Below are 19,486 nucleotides of genomic sequence, written 5' to 3'. Positions count from 1 at the left end.
TTCTGTTGAGTTGTTGGCCTTCTTACTGATTTGTAGGAAGTCATTTTATACAAGGGAAATCAGTCTTTTGTAATTTGAGTTACAAATACTATTTTACCAGTTTGTCCTTTGACCTTGCTTATGGTAAATTTTAACTTTCAGAAGCTTGTTGGTGATGTTCTTTTTTTTTTTTATGTTGTCTAATCCAGTATCTTTTATGGCTTTCTGAGTTTGGTGTCATAATTATAAAGATCTTCCTTGCTGTTAAATTACAAAATAATTGTCTTGTTCTAGAACTCTTAAACCTTTATTTTTTATATTTACATATTTGATCAATTTTGAGTTTATTCTAATGTAAGGTGTAAGGTATAGATCTAACTTTGCTTCCATATGACAACCTAGTTATTCCTCTATTTACTGAGTAAGCTCTCTTTTCTTTTTTTTTTTTTTTAAGATTTTATTTATTTATTCATGATAGTCACAGAGAGAGAGAGATACAGAGACACAGGCAGAGGAAGAAGCAGGCTCCATGCAGGGAGCCCGATGTGGGACTCGATCCCGGGTCTCCAGGATCGCGCCCTGGGCCAAAGGCAGGCGCCAAACCGCTGCACCACCCAGGGATCCCAAGCTCTCTTTTCCACACGGATTGGAGGTAGCATTTTTATCATATGCTAGATTTGATTCTATAATGTATGCAAACCTGAATGCATGCAAACCTGAATGTATGTCAGTCTCTGGACCTTCAATTCTGTGCCATTTCTCTTTATTTATGTGATACACTGTTTAAGTCATTAGAGTATTATGAGACATTTCCTTATTTCTTTGGGCTAGTTCCTCCTTACTCTTACTTAATAGATTTTTCCTAGCTAAACTTGCTAATTAATTTCTACAACAGTGTGGCAGTTTGTCTCATGTCAAGATAAATTCAATTGGTATTTTTACTGGGTTCAGGTTAAATTTTAGGCTAACAAAATAAAAAACCCATTTTTGACTCATTTAATATTCTTCATCCTATATCCAGTCTTGTCTGACATTAAGATGATTAACTTGTTTGTGTGCGCATTCACCTGGTATATTTTACTCATCCTTTGTTTTCAAACTTTCTGAATCCCTTTCATTAAGGGTGTCTGTTATGTATGACATAAAATTTAGATTTCCTTTGTAATCCATTCTCAAAGTTGTTTTCTTTGTGAAGTGAGTCCATTTATATTTACTGGTAATTTCACTCTACTTCTATCATATTTTTTTATATTGTATTTTCTCTCTTATAGGTCTGCAAAAAATCTTTCAACCTATCTTTTGTTTTCTTACCTATTTCTGCTTTTTTGCATGATAAATAGTAAGTTTTCTATTTTTTTACAAGTTGTTACCCCTAAATTTTGAGTGTTTTCCCAAAAGTTTTATTTATTTATTTTAGAAAGAGTTTAATTAGTCAATATTAAAATAATACTCTTTAACGACATCGCAGGTTTTTGTGTATGAATCTGCATAGCCTTTATTTTCCAGCTTCTTCTGCCCTTACCCTCCCAACATGTATTACTTGTGTCTGCATTTTTGGGGGCAAAGAATTTTTACATTCTGCTCTGTAATCTGAACCACATACTTATTTTGGTGCTAATACATTTGGTGCTTGTGTTGGTCCCTTTTCTGTTCCATCTTGATTGGCTAAAGTTTGTCCACTAAGCTATTCCTCCAAAGGGACTAATGGGAATAATAGTCTCTGAATCCTTACGTGTTCAGAAGTATTTGCCTGTTGTCCTTAGATCCAAATAACATCCTTAAGTTACAGATTCTTTCCTTTTTTTTTTTTTAAAGATTTTATTTATTTATTCATGACACACAGAGAGAGAAAGAGAGCAGAGACACAGGCAGAGGGAGAAGCAGGCTCCATGCAGGGAGCCCGATGTGGGACTCAATTCCAGGTCTCCAGGATCATACCCCGGGCTGAAGGTGGTGCCAAACTGCTGGGCCATCAGGGCTGCCCTACAGATTCTTTCCTTGAGGCTACCACAGGGTTTACTCCTCTGACTTAGAAGTCAGTCTAGCATTGGCTGCTGCTGGGGAGGAGGTGGAGGCCAGCACATTCTTTTTCCTTTTATAAATGACCTTTGCCTGGCTGTCCAAGGGATATTGTTGTCTTGAAGCCCAGTAACTTTACTAGGATATGTCTGAGTTCATTTCCCCTTGAATATTATGTGGACTTTCTTATGTGGATACAAACTTATTTTATTTCAGGTAAATCTTCTCAAATTATATTTTAAAAGTTTGTTATAATTCAATGCTTTCTTCTTCAGCAGCCCTGATTATGCATATGTTGACTCCCATTCCCCATTCCCCTTTCCTACCCTCTGTATCTCTTTTTATCTTTCAACTCTTTCCTCAGTTGTTACTCATTTATCTTCCTTTCTTCCTTCCTCCACCCCCACCCTGTTTTTCTGTCCTCTGTCCCCCACTGTGTCCTTAGCAGTGTCTATCTAGCCTCCCTGGTGCTTCTTCCAATTTCACTTTCATTTCTGTGTTGGTTTTTTTTCCCCTTCAACCTTTATCCTAAGCTCTGCTAGATCAGATTTCACCTTCTCCTCTGTTGCCTCTTGATGTCTTCTCTGAGCTCTTGCATCTCTGATTTGTGTTCTTCCTTCATAGAACAATTGCTCCACCAAGCTTTTTAAATTTGGGGGAGAGGAAGTTTGCTCATACTTTTCATCTATCCTGTGGCAATATTTTCTGCTGCTTGTTTCATTCTCTTCCTGGGCTTCTGTTAACCCTCTGATTTGTTTCTTTTTGACTTTGCAATTATGGGTGTTTTCCTCTACCAGATGTTTACAAAAGTTCACACTGGGGAAGAAGGGCCAAAGCCAAGTGGAACTTTTTTTTATGTTACAGAGTCTTGTGTAAGTTTGTTTTTCTTAAATCAGTGGAATTTAGCAGCTATGAGGTTTTTCCAAAGCAAAGTTACTTTTCTCTCCCTCTGGCAGAGATAGACCACTTTCTACAAATATGGCGTGTTTCTGTGATTTCGCTCTTAGCCTCACTTTGTTCTTCTTGGAATAAGACCAGGTAAGAAGGTGCTCCTCTTGCCAGCATATGCACTGTTTCTGTGCTTGCCTATAAGATATTGAGTTTTGCACTTCAGGGTAAACCTCCATCTTTCAAGTGTGTTTTTTTCTTTTTCAAGATCTGTGCTACGGTGCCCTCTCTCTTAATGTATTCCTAAATAATCTCCACTCCTTTCAGCACCCCTTCCACTTATTTTATAGTTTGGTTATTTCTAGCTATTTCTTAGTTTTGTTAGATATGGAATATATCTTTTTCTATTGAATAGTTTCCATATACACACACAAAGTCTCTTCCATCCTTTTAAAATTACTGTTATTTGGATATGTTTTCTTAAGACCCCTAATGTAATAAATCATACAAGACATCCAAATATATTAGGTTTCATGCTTCCTCCATATTTTTATCTATGAGATAACTGACCAAAAAAGCTTAGAGAACACTGAAGTCAAGAAAATCATGTGTATCAAATGCTATTATAAAGGTAAATATGTAAAGCTGTTGGTCCAGAGAGAAGTAACATGTTTCTTTTCTATAAGCCTAATTAGATATCACACACTATGTGGGCAGTAATCTTGTGTTCAGGAATAATATCTGCTCAAAGCATAATAACAATGACATAATTTTGATAGTTGTACAGTTTAATAGTATATTTTGCAAAGCATCTTCACATACATTATTTCATTGGATCCTCCAAATAACCCATTGAATGGGATATTATTACTTCCTATTTACAAATATGGAAAATGAGGCCCCTAGAGATCAAGTAACTGGTTTATGGTCACATAGTAGAATGTCAAACCCTGGTTGCAGGGGTCCTCAACCACTCCCTGAGATTTAGGAAGTGATAATTTCCCTTGGTAGGATATGGACCCATATAAAAAACAAGACCCAGTGTTTAAGAAGCTACCATGTCACAAGACTCTCCTAATCAAAACACATTAATCCTGAATTCTCCCTTTTTTTAAAGATTTATTTATTTTAGAGAGAGAGAAGGAGGAAGGAGGGACCGAGGGAGATGGAGGAAGAATCTCAAGCAGACTTCCTGCTGAGTGCAGAGTCCAACACAGGGCTGGATCTTAGGACCGTGAGATCATGACCTGAGCTGAAATCAAGAGTCAAATACTTAATTAACTGAGCCACCCAGGCACCCATTGTTTACTTTTTTTTTTTTAATGAGGTAAAACAGAAAGAAATGTCCGTTTGTTCAAATACTCAAAATAACTTTTTCAAAATCTGTTATATTGGCTCCACAGAACAAAAAGAAGAGGAGCTTTATTCATTCTTCAGTTTATTAGATCAATGTATGCATTCAAGTCAGGTAACTGAAACCAACAAGGATTTCAGAATGAGAGTTGGAAAATAGTCTAATAATCTTTGTTACCTTCCACATTTTATTTTCAACTTATTCAGGGTTCAGATGACCAGTGACTTGGTATCAAGTCAATTACAATTTGAGAGTACATCAAATAATCATCACTTAAAATGTCAGAATAGCTTCATTCTTTTGAAATAAACTGCCTCTTCCATAATTTATTCTGATGCTTCATGGCCAGATGAATGCAATCAAATAATGGAAACTTCTATCAATTCTGAATGTTGCTTAGGCACAGCCAAGTGTGTGGTATTTTATTGATTTACTAGTATAGTCAGACTATGTGTGTGTGAATAGATTAGCATGCTCAAAGATTTCAAAAATGTGTAAACATTTTGAATTTGTCATCCTCTGACAATCACACCAGTTGTTGTCACAAATTTATGAACTTAAAACTATTTGAATAAGTTTGTTTTTTATTTTTATTTTTTATTTTTTAAGATTGTTTTTTAATGTAATTAAAAGAACTCAAATCACAGATAACAGATTTTTCCAATAAATATTTAAAAATAATATTGAGAATTTGGGAATGGTAAAATTTAGGCTTTGGAATAGCTGGCAATCTCTCTTTAACAAATATTTTTGTGTAGAAGTGTTCACTTTTTACCTATTAAAACATAAGTTACAAAGATACAAAAAAGAAAGAAAGTAATACATATTTGTGTATTTAGAATCTCATGTGAACCTGAAAATTGAGAAGAGACTTTTTTATATGAAATTATCACCCAGCTTTCTGTACCTAATTCTATGGGCCTTAAAATGGCTAATTAAAACCTAACTGTATTTCTTAGTTAATTCAGTTGACAGTTAACCTTAGGGAATATTTTGGCAATTAATTATATACATTGACAATTTTTATATGGTGGATATAAATTTATAGTGATACAGCTATAAAATCCCACCCCAGCAACCAAATTTTTGTTCATACAAAGGTCCAGATTAATCTTAATCAATAGTAAGAAATGTAATTGAGCTAGTTTGATAACTGATTATTTCCACAGTGCTTCAAAAAGCTTGTCATTCTTATGAATTATTTTTCTGCTGTGGTGTAATCTGCAAAAGGGTGTATATTTCTTTTTTTTAAAAAATTTTATTTATTTATTCGACAGAGAAAGAGCACAAGCAGGGGGAGCAGCAGGGAGAGGGAGAAGCAGACTCCCCACTGTGAAGGGAGCCCATGCAGGGAGCCCATGTGGGCCTATAGGATCATGACCTGAGCTAAAGGCAGATGCTTAACTGATTGAGCCATCCAGCCACCCCAGGATGTATATTTCTAAGTGGCACACATTAGTGAATAAATAAGAATCTCTCACTCTCCCTCTTTCATACACACACATATACACACACATAAACATGACTTAAGTTAAATTTGTACTCACTTGCAAGTTTTACTCTATTTCAGACTCTTAATAAACAACTATTCTGAGCCTAAGAACTTTCTAGGTTAAAAATATGATAGAAATTCATACCAAAGGAATTTATAGTCTAATTAGGAGACAAGGCTTTGAAGATATAAACTGATTAGAGGAGTAAGAACTAAATCAGGAACCAAAATATTAGAGGTTTGGGGGCAGAGCACTATTGAGTTATTGCATTTCAAGGAGGAGGTGGCTCTGTGTGGTTAGAGGAAGAGATGCATGAGTGATGGCCTGGTGGTGTGATGAAAGCTGCAGTGGCTCTAGGTGTCTTGTGAAAGCCAGGGGAAGATTTTTTTTTAATTTATTTTTTATTGGTGTTCAATTTACTAACATACAGAATAACCCCCAGTGCCCGTCACCCATTCACTCCCACCCCCCGCCCTCCTCCCCTTCTACCACCCCTAGTTCGTTTCCCAGAGTTAGCAGTCTTTACGTTCTGTCTCCCTTTCTGATATTTCCCACACATTTCTTCTTCCTTCCCTTATATTCCCTTTCACTATTATTTATATTCCCCAAATGAATGAGAACATATAATGTTTGTCCTTCTCTGACTGACTTACTTCACTCAGCATAATACCCTCCAGTTCCATCCACGTTGAAGCAAATGGTGGGTATTGGTCATTTCTAATAGCTGAGTAATATTCCATTGTATACATAAACCACATCTTCTTTATCCATTCATCTTTCGTTGGACACCGAGGCTCCTTCCACAGTTTGGCTATCGTGGCCATTGCTGCTAGAAACATCGGGGTGCAGGTGTCCCGGCGTTTCATTGCATTTGTATCTTTGGGGTAAATCCCCAACAGTGCAATTGCTGGGTCGTAGGGCAGATCTATTTTTAACTGTTTGAGGAACCTCCACACAGTTTTCCAGAGTGGCTGCACCAGTTCACATTCCCACCAACAGTGTAAGAGGGTTCCATTTTCTCCGCATCCTCTCCAACATTTGTGGTTTCCTGCCTTGTTAATTTGCCCCATTCTCACTGGTGTGAGGTGGTATCTCATTGTGGTTTTGATTTGTATTTCCCTGATGGCAAGTGATGCAGAGCATTTTCTCATGTGCATGTTGGCCATGTCTATGTCTTCCTCTGTGAGATTTCTGTTCATGTCTTTTGCCCATTTCATGATTGGATTGTTTGTTTCTTTGCTGTTGAGTTTAATAAGTTCTTTATAGATCTTGGAAACTAGCCCTTTATCTGATACGTCATTTGCAAATATCTTCTCCCATCCTGTAGGTTGTCTTTTAGTTTTGTTGACTGTATCCTTTGCTGTGCAAAAGCTTCTTATCTTGATGAAGTCCCAATAGTTCATTTTTGCTTTTGTTTCTTTTGCCTTCGTGGATGTATCTTGTAAGAAGTTACTATGGCCGAGTTCAAAAAGGGTGTTGCCTGTGTTCTTCTCTAGGATTTTGATGGAATCTTGTCTCACATTTAGATCTTTCATCCATTTTGAGTTTATCTTTGTGTATGGTGAAAGAGAGTGGTCTAGTTTCATTCTTCTGCATGTGGATGTCCAATTTTCCCAGCACCATTTATTGAAGAGACTGTCTTTCTTCCAATGGATAGTATTTCCTCCTTTATTGAATATTAGTTGACGCATTCCTGGAAAGCCACAAACTACCAAAACTGGAACAGGAAGAAATAGAAAACCTTAACAGGCCAATAACCAGGGAGGAAATTGAAGCAGTCATCAAAAACCTCCCAAGACACAAGAGTCCAGGGCCAGATGGCTTCCCAGGGGAATTTTATCAAACGTTTAAAGAAGAAACCATACCTATACTCCTAAAGCTGTTTGGAAAGATAGAAAGAGATGGAGTACTTCCAAATTCGTTCTATGAGGCCAGCATCACCTTAATTCCAAAACCAGACAAAGACCCCACCAAAAAGGAGAATTACAGACCAATATCCCTGATGAATATGGATGCAAAAATTCTCAACAAGATACTGGCCAATAGGATCCAATAGTACATTAAGAAAATTATTCACCATGACCAAGTAGGATTTATCCCTGGGACACAAGGCTGGTTCAACACCCGTAAAACAATCAATGTGATTCATCATATCAGCAAGAGAAAAACCAAGAACCATATGATCCTCTCATTAGATGCAGAGAAAGCATTTGACAAAATACAGCAGCCATTCCTGATCAAAACTCTTCAGAGTGTAGGGATAGAGGGAACATTCCTCGACATCTTAAAAGCCATCTATGAAAAGCCCACAGCAAATATCATTCTCAATGGGGAAGCACTGGGAGCCTTTCCCCTAAGATCAGGAACAAGACAGGGATGTCCACTCTCACCACTGCTGTTCAACATAGTACTGGAAGTCCTAGCCTCAGCAATCAGACAACAAAAAGACATTAAAGGCATTCAAATTGGCAAAGAAGAAGTCAAACTCTCCCTCTTCGCTGATGACATGATACTCTACATAGAAAACCCAAAAGTCTCCACCCCAAGATTGCTAGAACTCATACAGCAATTCGGTAGCGTGGCAGGATACAAAATCAATGCCCAGAAATCAGTGGCATTTCTATACACTAACAATGAGACTGAAGAAAGAGAAATTAAGGAGTCAATCCCATTTACAATTGCACCCAAAAGCATAAGATACCTAGGAATAAACCTAACCAAAGATGTAAAGGATCTATACCCTCAAAACTATAGAACACTTCTGAAAGAAATTGAGGAAGACACAAAGAGATGGAAAAATATTCCATGCTCATGGATTGGCAGAATTAATATTGTGAAAATGTCAATGTTACCCAGGGCAATATACACGTTTAATGCAATCCCTATCAAAATACCATGGACTTTCTTCAGAGAGTTAGAACAAATTATTTTAAGATTTGTGTGGAATCAGAAAAGACCCCAATAGCCAGGGGAATTTTAAAAAAGAAAACCATATCTGGGGGCATCACAATGCCAGATTTCAGGTTGTACTACAAAGCTGTGGTCATCAAGACAGTGTGGTACTGGCACAAAAACAGACACATAGATCAGTGGAACAGAATAGAGAATCCAGAAGTGAACCCTGAACTTTATGGTCAGGGGAAGATTATAGTAGAGACAGGGAGATGACTTCAGAGGTGTCACCCACAATAGGACTTAAACTGAAGAAATTGTGGGGGAGGTGAAGATTAGCAGATCACCTTGATGCTACCAATATGAAGACTAAAGAATTTTTTTTACTGGTATTGAAAATTGTATTTGGAAGGCAGATTTAGAGATTCTAAATGATTGCTTTCTTCAAAGTCCTAGTTACTCCATGCCACCATCTACTTTGTGGGGTCTGTGGTTTCCAAGCCAAATTGACAAATGTTTGTGGAGTGAAGATTCCATGCTCAGCCCTGGGAAGATTCCATTTCTGTGCCTCCCACACTCTACTCCAGCCATTTGGAATGGGTATCAGAAGCCGCCTGCACCAGTAAGCACCCTGCTATATGCAAAAACAGTCATTTATGCAGACAGTGTGGGAGAGAAGAAAAAATTACTGCGTTTTCCATTACCCAGTGAATTCCCATCCATCCACCCCTTACCAGTGAATTAAGTGTAAATAAATAAATACAACCAAGTTCACTGGTAACCTTTAGTGCCTTCCATTAATCAGAGTAATAAGGGTCTTTACTAGGGTCTTCACTGATGCTGTAGAAAGAAAAATGGTGACATGAGGTCAGTTTAACCCCAGCCCTGTGACACTTTGTCAATACAATATTGGCAATTCAGTTATGGTGAAAAATAAGTGCATTATTTAGTTGTTAGGAGTTAGTAAATAGATTATTTATTATGTTGTCTGTCATCAATCAGAAGCCCAAGCCAATAAGATACCAGCTGCCTGAGTAATTTTCCTGCAAAGGCCTGAAACAGTTCTCTTGGGCTCCCTCCCTCCCTCCCCACTATGTCCCTCCCTCCCTCCCTTCCTCCCTCTCTCTCCCTCCCTCTGTGTGTGTGTGTTAGAAAATGTTATGTGAAGTTGATGAATGTGGGAATTTATTAACAGGAAATGAAAACTGATAGGTATTTAACATTTAATGTGAAATAATCTACTATAACATAAAAAATTCAAAATAATACTAACTGTTTTAATTGTCCATGGTAATTAAACTGTCACTGTGGTAATTAAAAAGATAGGTGGATAGTAAGGTATTGACACAAGCTCTTCAAATAAAGCAGGCTAATATTAAAACTAAATTTAACTTAAATTGAATGATTGCCTGGTTCTCTTCGCGGTGTTTGTGTGTGTGTGTGTATGCATGTAGCAGCATCAAAATCTATTTTTATCAGTGTTTACCGTGGATAAACCCCAAGTAACTGAGTCAGCATGTGTTAAAAGTACCTGGTAATAAAAATTCCTGGTAGTAAAATCTCACTTTTACTAAAGGGAAGAGATTATTTACTATATAGTGAGAGAACTATAGGCTGGCTCTTTGGGAAATGTGTGTACCTGTGTGTGTGTGTGTGTGTGTGTGTTCATCTCATATCACATATCTAAATAAATTCTGGATGAATTCAAGTTAAAATTTTTAAATTAAACAGACAACTTAAAAATATTAAAGTAAATATATGTCAAATCTCTTGAAGACAAGGAAAATATCTGGACTTGAAATTCCATAAAAATCTTATGAATCTTCTATTCTCAGTCTGTCCTTGTCTGGTTTTGGTATAAAGAAGTACAAGCCTTATAAAATATATTGGGGAGTGTTTCCTCTTTCTGTATTTTCCAGAACAGTTTGTTGAATATTAGTTTGGCCTATTAGAACTTAACTAGTGTTTTCTTTATGGGAAGATTTTTAACTAATGTTTTTCTTTCTTTTATAATTATGAAATGCAAGCTATTTCTTATTGAATCAGTTTTGCAAAGTTGTATTTTCCCAGGAATTTGTCCATTACATCTACTCATTTAATCCAGTTGGCATAATCTTGTTTGTAGTATTCCTTAATTACATTTTTAGATTCCAACTCCATATATTGTTATGTTTCCCTTTTCTTCTTTATGGTGATCATTTCCATTTTCTTTTCTTGATCAGCATTACAAAAAATTTCTCTATTTGATTTGTCTTTTAAGACAAACAACTTTCATTTCTTTTATTCTATTGTTTACTTTTTCATTGATTACTGTTTTGATCTTTGTTATATTCTTCCCTTTAGGGATCCCTGGGTGGCGCAGAGGTTTAGCGCCTGCCTTTGGCCCAGGGCGCGATCCTGGAGACGTGGGATCGAATCCCGCATTGGGCTCCCGGTGCATGGAGCCTGCTTCTCCATCAGCCTGTGTCTCTGCCTCTCTCTCTCTATCTCAATCTCTCTCTCTGTGACTATCATAAATAAATAAAAATTTAAAAAAAAGAAGGGGAAAAAATATTCTTCCCTTTACATTTTTTTAAAAAAATTTATTTATTTATTCATGAGAGACACAGAAAGAGAGACAGAAACAGAGGCAGAGGGAGAAGCAGGTTCCCCACAAGGAGCTCAATGCAGAATTTGATCCTGGGACTCTGGGATCACACCCTGAGCCAAAGGTAGATGCCCAACCACTGAGCCATCCAGGCATCCCTCCCTTTACATTTTTAAATTTATTCTGTTCTACCTTTTAAAGCGTTTTAGTTGGATACCATTCGTTAATTTTTATCTTTTATTATTTTCTAATTTAAGCACTTAATTGTGTAAAATACTACTTTTGCTATATCCTAGTGAAAGTTTTGACATGTATAATTTTCACAATTCATGCAACAGACATTTTTAAAAAGCCTAATAGAATTTAATCTTTGACCCAGAAGATGCCACTAACCTGACCATCTCAGACTCCTTGAAAATTTAGGCAAATCTGCCCCTAACATGTTTGGTGGCTGGGGCAAGAGTAAAAATGAAATGTCTACATATCTACATCTAAATGCTTAGAAATTATAAATCAAGCCTACAAACTTTACTTGTATTTCAATCCTCTCACTTTAAAAAATATACCTTCATACAACCAACTAGAAAATTTGGTGTAAAACCAAATGGTTTTTATGTCACTGAAAGTTGGCAAAATTGTAATAACAACTGAAGTTAATATTGCATCTGTCTGGGTATTCTTTTGATAGGTGAGTTTTTTGACTAAGAAAAGTAAGGACTTACATAATTCATAAATTATTATATGCTTATTTCATTGAATATATTTTTCTTGCCTTCACTTCAGAAAAATCACTTATTTTTTAAAATTTCTTGATGAATTTTTTAAAGTTTTTATTTAAATTCCAGTTAGTTAACATACAATGTAATGATAGTTTTGGGTATACAGTATAGTGATTCAACACTTCCATACAACACCCTGTGCTCATCGCAAGTGCACTCCTTAATCCTTATCACCTATTTCACCCATCTCCCCTCCCACCTACCCTCTGGTAACCATCATTTTGTTCTCTAGAGTTAAGAATGCGTTTCTTGGTTTGATTCTCTCTCTCTCTCTCTCTTTTTATTCCCCTTTGCTCATTTGTGTTGTTTCTTAAGTTTCACATATGAGTGAAATCAGATCATATTTGTCTTTCAGAAAAATCACTTAATCACTTATTGTGATTGAGACACTTACATAGTTTGTTTTCTACTAACGTTAATGATCTAAAAGATCAAAAAATAAATTGCAGTTTCACTCAAAGCATACATGTAAATATTTGCCCATCAAAATACACAGTTCAAAATTATTTCAAGAAACTGAAGCTTTCTGATGTAATTTTAGAATTTTTAATTACTGTTATATATTTGTATAACATAAAATCATTTGTAATTCTAGTTCCTGATGTCTCTCTAGTTTTTAATATATTGAATCAGTAAGTATCACACCTCATATATGGTGTATTAAACCTGCAAATCTGTGAACACAAGAGTAATATGAGTTATGTAGTACTGGAAAATTTTCTCTACTGTCATGTGCATCTGTCACAAATACTGTGTTAACTTGTGAGACCATCTAGAACCACAAGCTGGACACAAAAAGAAGCCCCCAAAATGGACACTTGAGACTACTGAGCAATATTTATTGCATGAGGACCTATTGCATTTACTCAGGAGGAAAGGCTTTCATAAATTGATTATTTTTTCTTTTACCTAAAGGTTTCCACTGCTCAAATCCTCCCTGCTTACTAAAGCAGTATCCATCTCCAACAACCCAAACCTCACCACAGTTAGACTTTATCACTCCGTGTTTAGATGCTATCCTGTACAAGTGTTTGCCTCTCTGGACTCTTAATGGAGTTAGTCATGAGAGCGGTTGTATAGGGTATGGTCATGCTGTGTCAGCACTTATATATGGGCGTTGTATGTGTGTGTTTAGATATGAGAATCTTTTCCAAAACATGGGCCCACAGCAGATCCTGTCTTGCCCAGCTCTAAGGGTAGTGCCAGTTCAGCTTTCCCATCCCAGCTGGCCCATCCCACTGTAATATATAGATATATAGACATATAGACATATAGACATATATCACAGTAGTTGTCAGGTAATCACCCTTCTTGCTGCTAGCTACTCTGGCCCTATCCTGCCATTTTTCCATTTGAAAGGGAGGAATCTTTAGAGACTATCTCTATCTCTAGCAATATCTCCAAAAGTGTGTCCTTTCTAGGGTTTAATTCTAGAACTCTTGTACTGTTCTATAGCCAAGGTTCCCTTTAAGTACTCAGCGAGCTATCATTCTAGAAGTGGAAGCCCCCCCAATCCAAAATGGTGAGGTTTTCGATGCCATTGTCTCCTCATAAAATGATTGCAAGTTCTTGGAGACCAGGGCATACATGATACCTGGCACACTGTATGTGCTTAATAAATATTTATTGAAATACAATTGCCAAGGAAGTCAGAAAAGAAAGGACAGGCTTTATTTCATAAAAGCAAAAGCTCTGTATGTCAAGAAAATTCCCAATAGCCTTAAGACAATATCTGCAGCAAATATCGCAGAGAGATATCATCTTTAGTGTATATAGAGTTCATATAAATAGATGAGATAAAAACTAAAACTAATATGGTAAATGGGAAAAATAACCTAAAAGACGATTCTCAAAGAAGAATATAAAACTAGAAATAAACTCCATAACTGACACAATACTTTGGAACCAATCTGGCTCTCAAAAGCTTCAAAATATTCACTTTATTTGACCTAATAATTCCACTGCTAAAAATCTAAGAGAGTCATAAATTTGGGGGGAAGAAAGTTTTATTTACTTAACTCAAGCACAGTAGGGCCTTTCTTGTTCTCTTACAGGATGTTCTCCAGCAACTTTGCTAAGGGCTGTAGTGGGAGGAGAGTCAGGACCCAGAATCCAGTCATTCAGATTCAACAAGATTACTGGAGCATTATAGAACCATAGATGTTTGCCCACTATTGAGTTTCATGCTGCCCATTGGCTGGGAGTAACCCTGCATCCCTGTAACACCATCAACACAGGGGCCTGATGGAAACACAGAAAGAGATTTTCAGATGGTCACACAGGTTGGGATGCAAAAATCACTCTAATCACATGCAAATTGCAAGTTTTTTTTTCACATTTTTAACAGTAGCATTACAACTTAGAAATAGTCCTGTAGCGTGTTAGCTCCAAGTGGCATTGAGCCCTTTGGAATTGTGGGGCTTCAATTCAAGAGGAATGGCTTCAAAAGCTTATTAACAGAAGGGTCAGAACATCTCAGTTTACCCAACCAGCTTCCCAGGCCACTTTATGGACCAGAAGCTCTCTGCCCAGGTAGCCCCTCCTCGGTGATTGTTAATACAAATGATTTTCTTTGGAACCATGGCAACACAGAGCTTAGAAACTGACAGCGGGTCCCTAGCTGTCCATCAGAAAGCACTAAAGCACCATGCTGCTGCCTGCTGTTAGGAGAGCTTTTTACCACCACCAGGCTCCTTGTCATTTCTCTGCAGAATGTACTCAGCTGGATCAGCCTGTAATACACTAACGTGATTTCAACTAAACGACAGAGCAAAATACCAGAGGAGTAGGGTACTTGGAACAGAAAAGAAAGGGAATGAAATAACTATCATTACCTCCCTAAACTTCAACAACTATGAAAGAGCCCTCTTCCTGAGAAGTCCAGATCCCTAATTTCAGACAGTGTAATGGCAGCCAGCTTTGCAGAATGGAAGGAGAAACACTTGTCTGCTGATAAGATGTCTTTCCTCTCCCATTAAGCAGGTGGAGATGAGCCTCTGGATCAGTCCCAGCCCAAGGTTTGGGCCCCTGACCTCATAGTCTGTTTGATCCTGAAACAGTGGTTTGTAGACTCCATTTAGAATCTTACTGAAAATTCATAACTCTGGATGCCCATTCTGGAGAAATGTGCACATGCTACTTTGTACACAGTATTGGTGGAGCACAGACCCCAGAAACCAAGACATGGAGCCCCTTATACCATGAGCTGGTCCCCTCTGCACTCTTGCCCCCACTCCCCATATCTGTGTCTGTAGCATGCCTCCTTGATGGACCATGGGGCTTTATTCTGACCTAAGAAGCAGCATTACAACCTTTCCCAGCACAGAGTTCCAGGAGATCCATGGATAGACTGTCCTCACTGCTTTGTCCTTAATCGTTTGTGGTAAAGAATCAGCTCCCCAGAGACCCTTCCCAATAGACTTCCCTCTCAGGGGAGTTATGAGCAGTTCTCTAATAATGTCAAAAACCAGTTTGGTGCTAAGGAAAAACAAAAACAATTATAGTAAGACATTAAGAGCAAAATTACTTAAGGCTTTTTTTAAAAAATTGGTATTCTAGCTGCATTTTTCAACTTAGAGTCATAAAATCATTTCCCAAGCCAGAAGTATCATTATCCTCATTTCACAGGTGGAAAACCGAGAATTACAGAGAGGTTAATGACTGTGTCTAAAAGCACACAGCACGCCCTCATCAGAAGGAGCTGGAATTACAGGTATAGTCAAGGGCTCATACTGTTCTGTGATAACCCAAACTTTATGAACAAGTTTGGCTTGGCCCTAATTGGCATTCAATTTTAAAAAATGTCTTTCATTAAAAAATATAATTTGAAGAACTGGGTAATTGACTCACATTTGATTAAGGCAGAGTCTATTGGATTAACATGATTAATAGATAAAATTATAATCAAACAGAAAGCAGTACAAAAGGTGACTAAGTCATGGATCACATTAAGATACTAAATTTTTAAAAGATGGATATGCTGGGGTTTTTTTACATTAGTAATATTCATTTCACAGTGGATCTCACACTGTTCAGCTTTTGCTGGTAGTGTAATTAGAATGAAGTTTGTGTTCAGGATTAAAAGAAGAAGTACTTGGGAGGTGTTTTGATTTCACAGTAAGGGAAACCCCAGCTGTCCTCTTTCTGATTCTCCCCAAATCGTTTGGTTTTGATGGTAATTTCTCAAACTGATAGTGAAGTAGGCCACTCTGGTGGTTATCTGCTCAGAACTAAATATAGTTAATGCCACACCAAACTCCAAAGTTCTTTTTAGGAACAGTAATATTCACCATCCTGTATTGGGATAACATATTCTACAGTTTTATTCTATGAATGCAAAATTTTATTTCCCATAGAAACTAAGTTCACTGATATGAAAGTATTCCAGCATTAGCCACCTCCAGGCAGCCAAGCTAGGAAGTAAAATTAAGAACAGGATGCTTGGGCATTTTATTTGTCAGTCTTAAAGTCTTTTTACCCAAGAGATGGAAATTGCTGTGGTATAAATGTAAGTCAATGTGAATATAACATTGTTTTCACCACCAAGAATTTCTGTTTAACCCTGTGTTGGTGGGTGACAACCTCCTTCCCAAAACTTCCATGTCTGCATAAACTGGGAGGACAGAGAGAATTGGGGGAAATTTCAACCATTCCATAATCTTCATCTGTGTCCCAGGAGCCAAGTCACATAACATATAACATAAAGAGAAACTCGCTTCCAAGGCAAAGACAGCTCCAGTGCAGTCTCTTAGCCATCACCCCACTGGCTTCAGGATTTTCCTAGATAAAAAAATCTGGAACCACCACTGCTTTCCCTGTTCTTACCATGTTGTTACTTCTAGGAGCATGCTCTCGTCAGGCAAATGTCTAAAAAATATGGGACCAAGAGGTGGCATTTGAACAATGAGTTAGCTTTCTTTGCCTTTAAGAATGACAAAATGTTTAAGGACCGATCATATTTCCTGTTGGTAAGGATGTGAGAAACAAATAATCTCTTATATAACTTGTTAGAGTATAGATCGGAAGGTAGTTTGGTATAAACCTATACAATATTAATGTACAGCCCACTCGACCAAGCCATTCCGCTATAAACCAAATCACAGTGATATGGATCTAAGACTGTTTATTATAGCATTTTCTGTATAGCAAAACATTGGAAACAACCTAATTGTTTACAGGTAGGAAAATGGTTAAATAAATCATGGTATAGCTATAACTTGGAATATATCTCTTTTTAAAAAAGTAGATCTAACCATAACATCAAGGAAAGATTTCCATGATATATTTTTCAATGAAAAAAGCAAGTTGTAGAAGTATATACTTATGTAATATGATCCTATTTATATATTTATAAACAGTATGTATGTATTCTATGATTTTAACTGGATAGGAAAAGATCAAAATGAGTACATCTTCAACGGTTAACAGGTGCTGGAGGGGGAGAGAAATGAGGAGATGAAGGAGGAATTTCACTTTCTACTCAGTATACTTCAGTAATTTGTCTTAATAAAAATATCATATTTTTATCATGACAAAATAAAAGAAGGATGTCGCTGGCAACTCCTCATAAGGCACTAGGTACCCATCCACCTCAGAGGACCACAATGAAGCTCCCTGGCTCAGATGCACAGAAGATCTGCTTCCAACTTCTGGCTGGGTTCTCTGTCAGACTGCTTTCATTGTCTCAGTACAGTCTGTCAAGGTGTGTGCTGTCTAATTGGACACAAGTAGCCTTTTGATGATCTTCTATCTTTTATCGATTCTGCCTACACCACAGTGGTGTTAATTATCTCTAAGGACCAGAACCCCAAGAATGGTGGCAGATCCAATGAGAGATTTTGCAGTATGCAGACTGCTTCACTGAGGGCCAGACGTTTAGAGACACATGTATTAGCTTAAGTAGAAGATGCCATGCAGGGCATATTTATGAGCAGAACCCGGTAGGGCTGAATGATAAGATATGGGAAAAGTTTAGGGAGAATGTTCTCCGTATTTTTATTCTGGAGCCCAGTATCATAGGTAATATCACAGACTCTTTGGCATTATTTTCATAAACTGCTTTAAAAAAAAAGATTTCTTTATTTATTTGCTCATTATAGACAGAGAGAGAGAGAGAGAGGCAGGGACACAGGCAGAGGGAGAAGCAAGCTCCATGCCGGGAGCCAGACTCGGGACTCGATCCCAGGATTCCAGGATCATGCCGTGGGCTAAAGGCAGGCGCTAAACCACTGAGCCACCCAGGGATCCCCTCATAAACTGCTTTTAATCCTCCCCAGAACCACGGTAGGGACATATACAAATGAGTGAACAAACAAATAGCATTTATCGAGTACTTACTATGTGCCAAGTAACATGGTCAGTGTTTTTCATATAACTATTTCCTTTAATCCACAGGAAGACTTATTCATTATAAACTCTACCTCTAATGATTTATCATATATTTTCCAGATAGGAGTCATGTGGGTCTTTTTGTTGGGCTTCTGCAGCAGGGAAGACAAAGGGAAGTAGCAGGAGAGAAGGAATAACCCTCGAAGAACCCCTAAAATAAGGTGAAGGATGTGCTTACAAGTGCTCAGGACACTCCAGTTTGAGAGTTAAGGCTTGACTTTCTCAACTGCCAGAAATACTAAAGAAATGGCTCTGCTCCTACTTTCTTTCCAGTGGTTTTTTCTGTTCATACTGTAATTGGAAGACATTACTGGAAGGGTAGCTGGTTAAACAGGGCAAATAGAGAACAATCACTTTTCTTTTTGCTTGTAGAGCACATCCTTATGGGTATCGTTTTCTTTAATTCCCCTACAAGCTTTGAAGAATTTTTTTTAAAAATGTTGTGCTTTTAGGATACAACAGATCTTTCACTGCTATGGGCCCATCTTCATGTGTGGGCATGTGACACAAGTCTAAAATACATTCCAGATGTCTGATCTCTCCCACTGCTCACATGGGAGGTAAGGTTGGGGCTCTGATTTGGTCAGTGGTTCTGAGACTGTGAGCTGCTGGTAGTGGGTGAGAAGTGACCTTCTGAGAGACAACATCCAAGTATAAGTGTCGGTCCTGTGCCGAACAGATATTGCAAACAAAGTATAGGTCTAAAGGAGGTGGTTGGAAAGGTAGCAAGAGAGAGACTCAGAACCAGCCCAAAGAGACTTGAGAGCAAATTCAGCTGCCCTCTGGACAAACACAGATCCATAGGGTTCTGAAGGTGGGTCTTGCGGACTTTTTTATAGAGTCTGTAGGGTGAGATGGAAGTTGTTAGAAGCACGAAGAACTGTTTCAGGCATGGAGAACCAGGCCTTACTTTGCACAAGGAAAGAACTTCATAAATATTTAGGTAAATGATTTAACTTTTGTTCAAGAAAAGTGGCCTATCTTAATGGTTATTAAAGCAATTTGCAGCTGACTGTTCCAGATACAAGCTCTCAGGAAGGCTAGATGTCAGGCTGCTTCTGTCTGTCATGTAAGCGGAGAGAAACCTTACCTTGCCTGTACATGTGCA

The sequence above is a fragment of the Canis lupus genome, chromosome 30 (assembly GCF_003254725.2).
Source record: "Canis lupus dingo isolate Sandy chromosome 30, ASM325472v2, whole genome shotgun sequence".
Taxonomy (NCBI): domain Eukaryota; kingdom Metazoa; phylum Chordata; class Mammalia; order Carnivora; family Canidae; genus Canis; species Canis lupus.
This window is presented reverse-complemented; position numbering follows the sequence as displayed.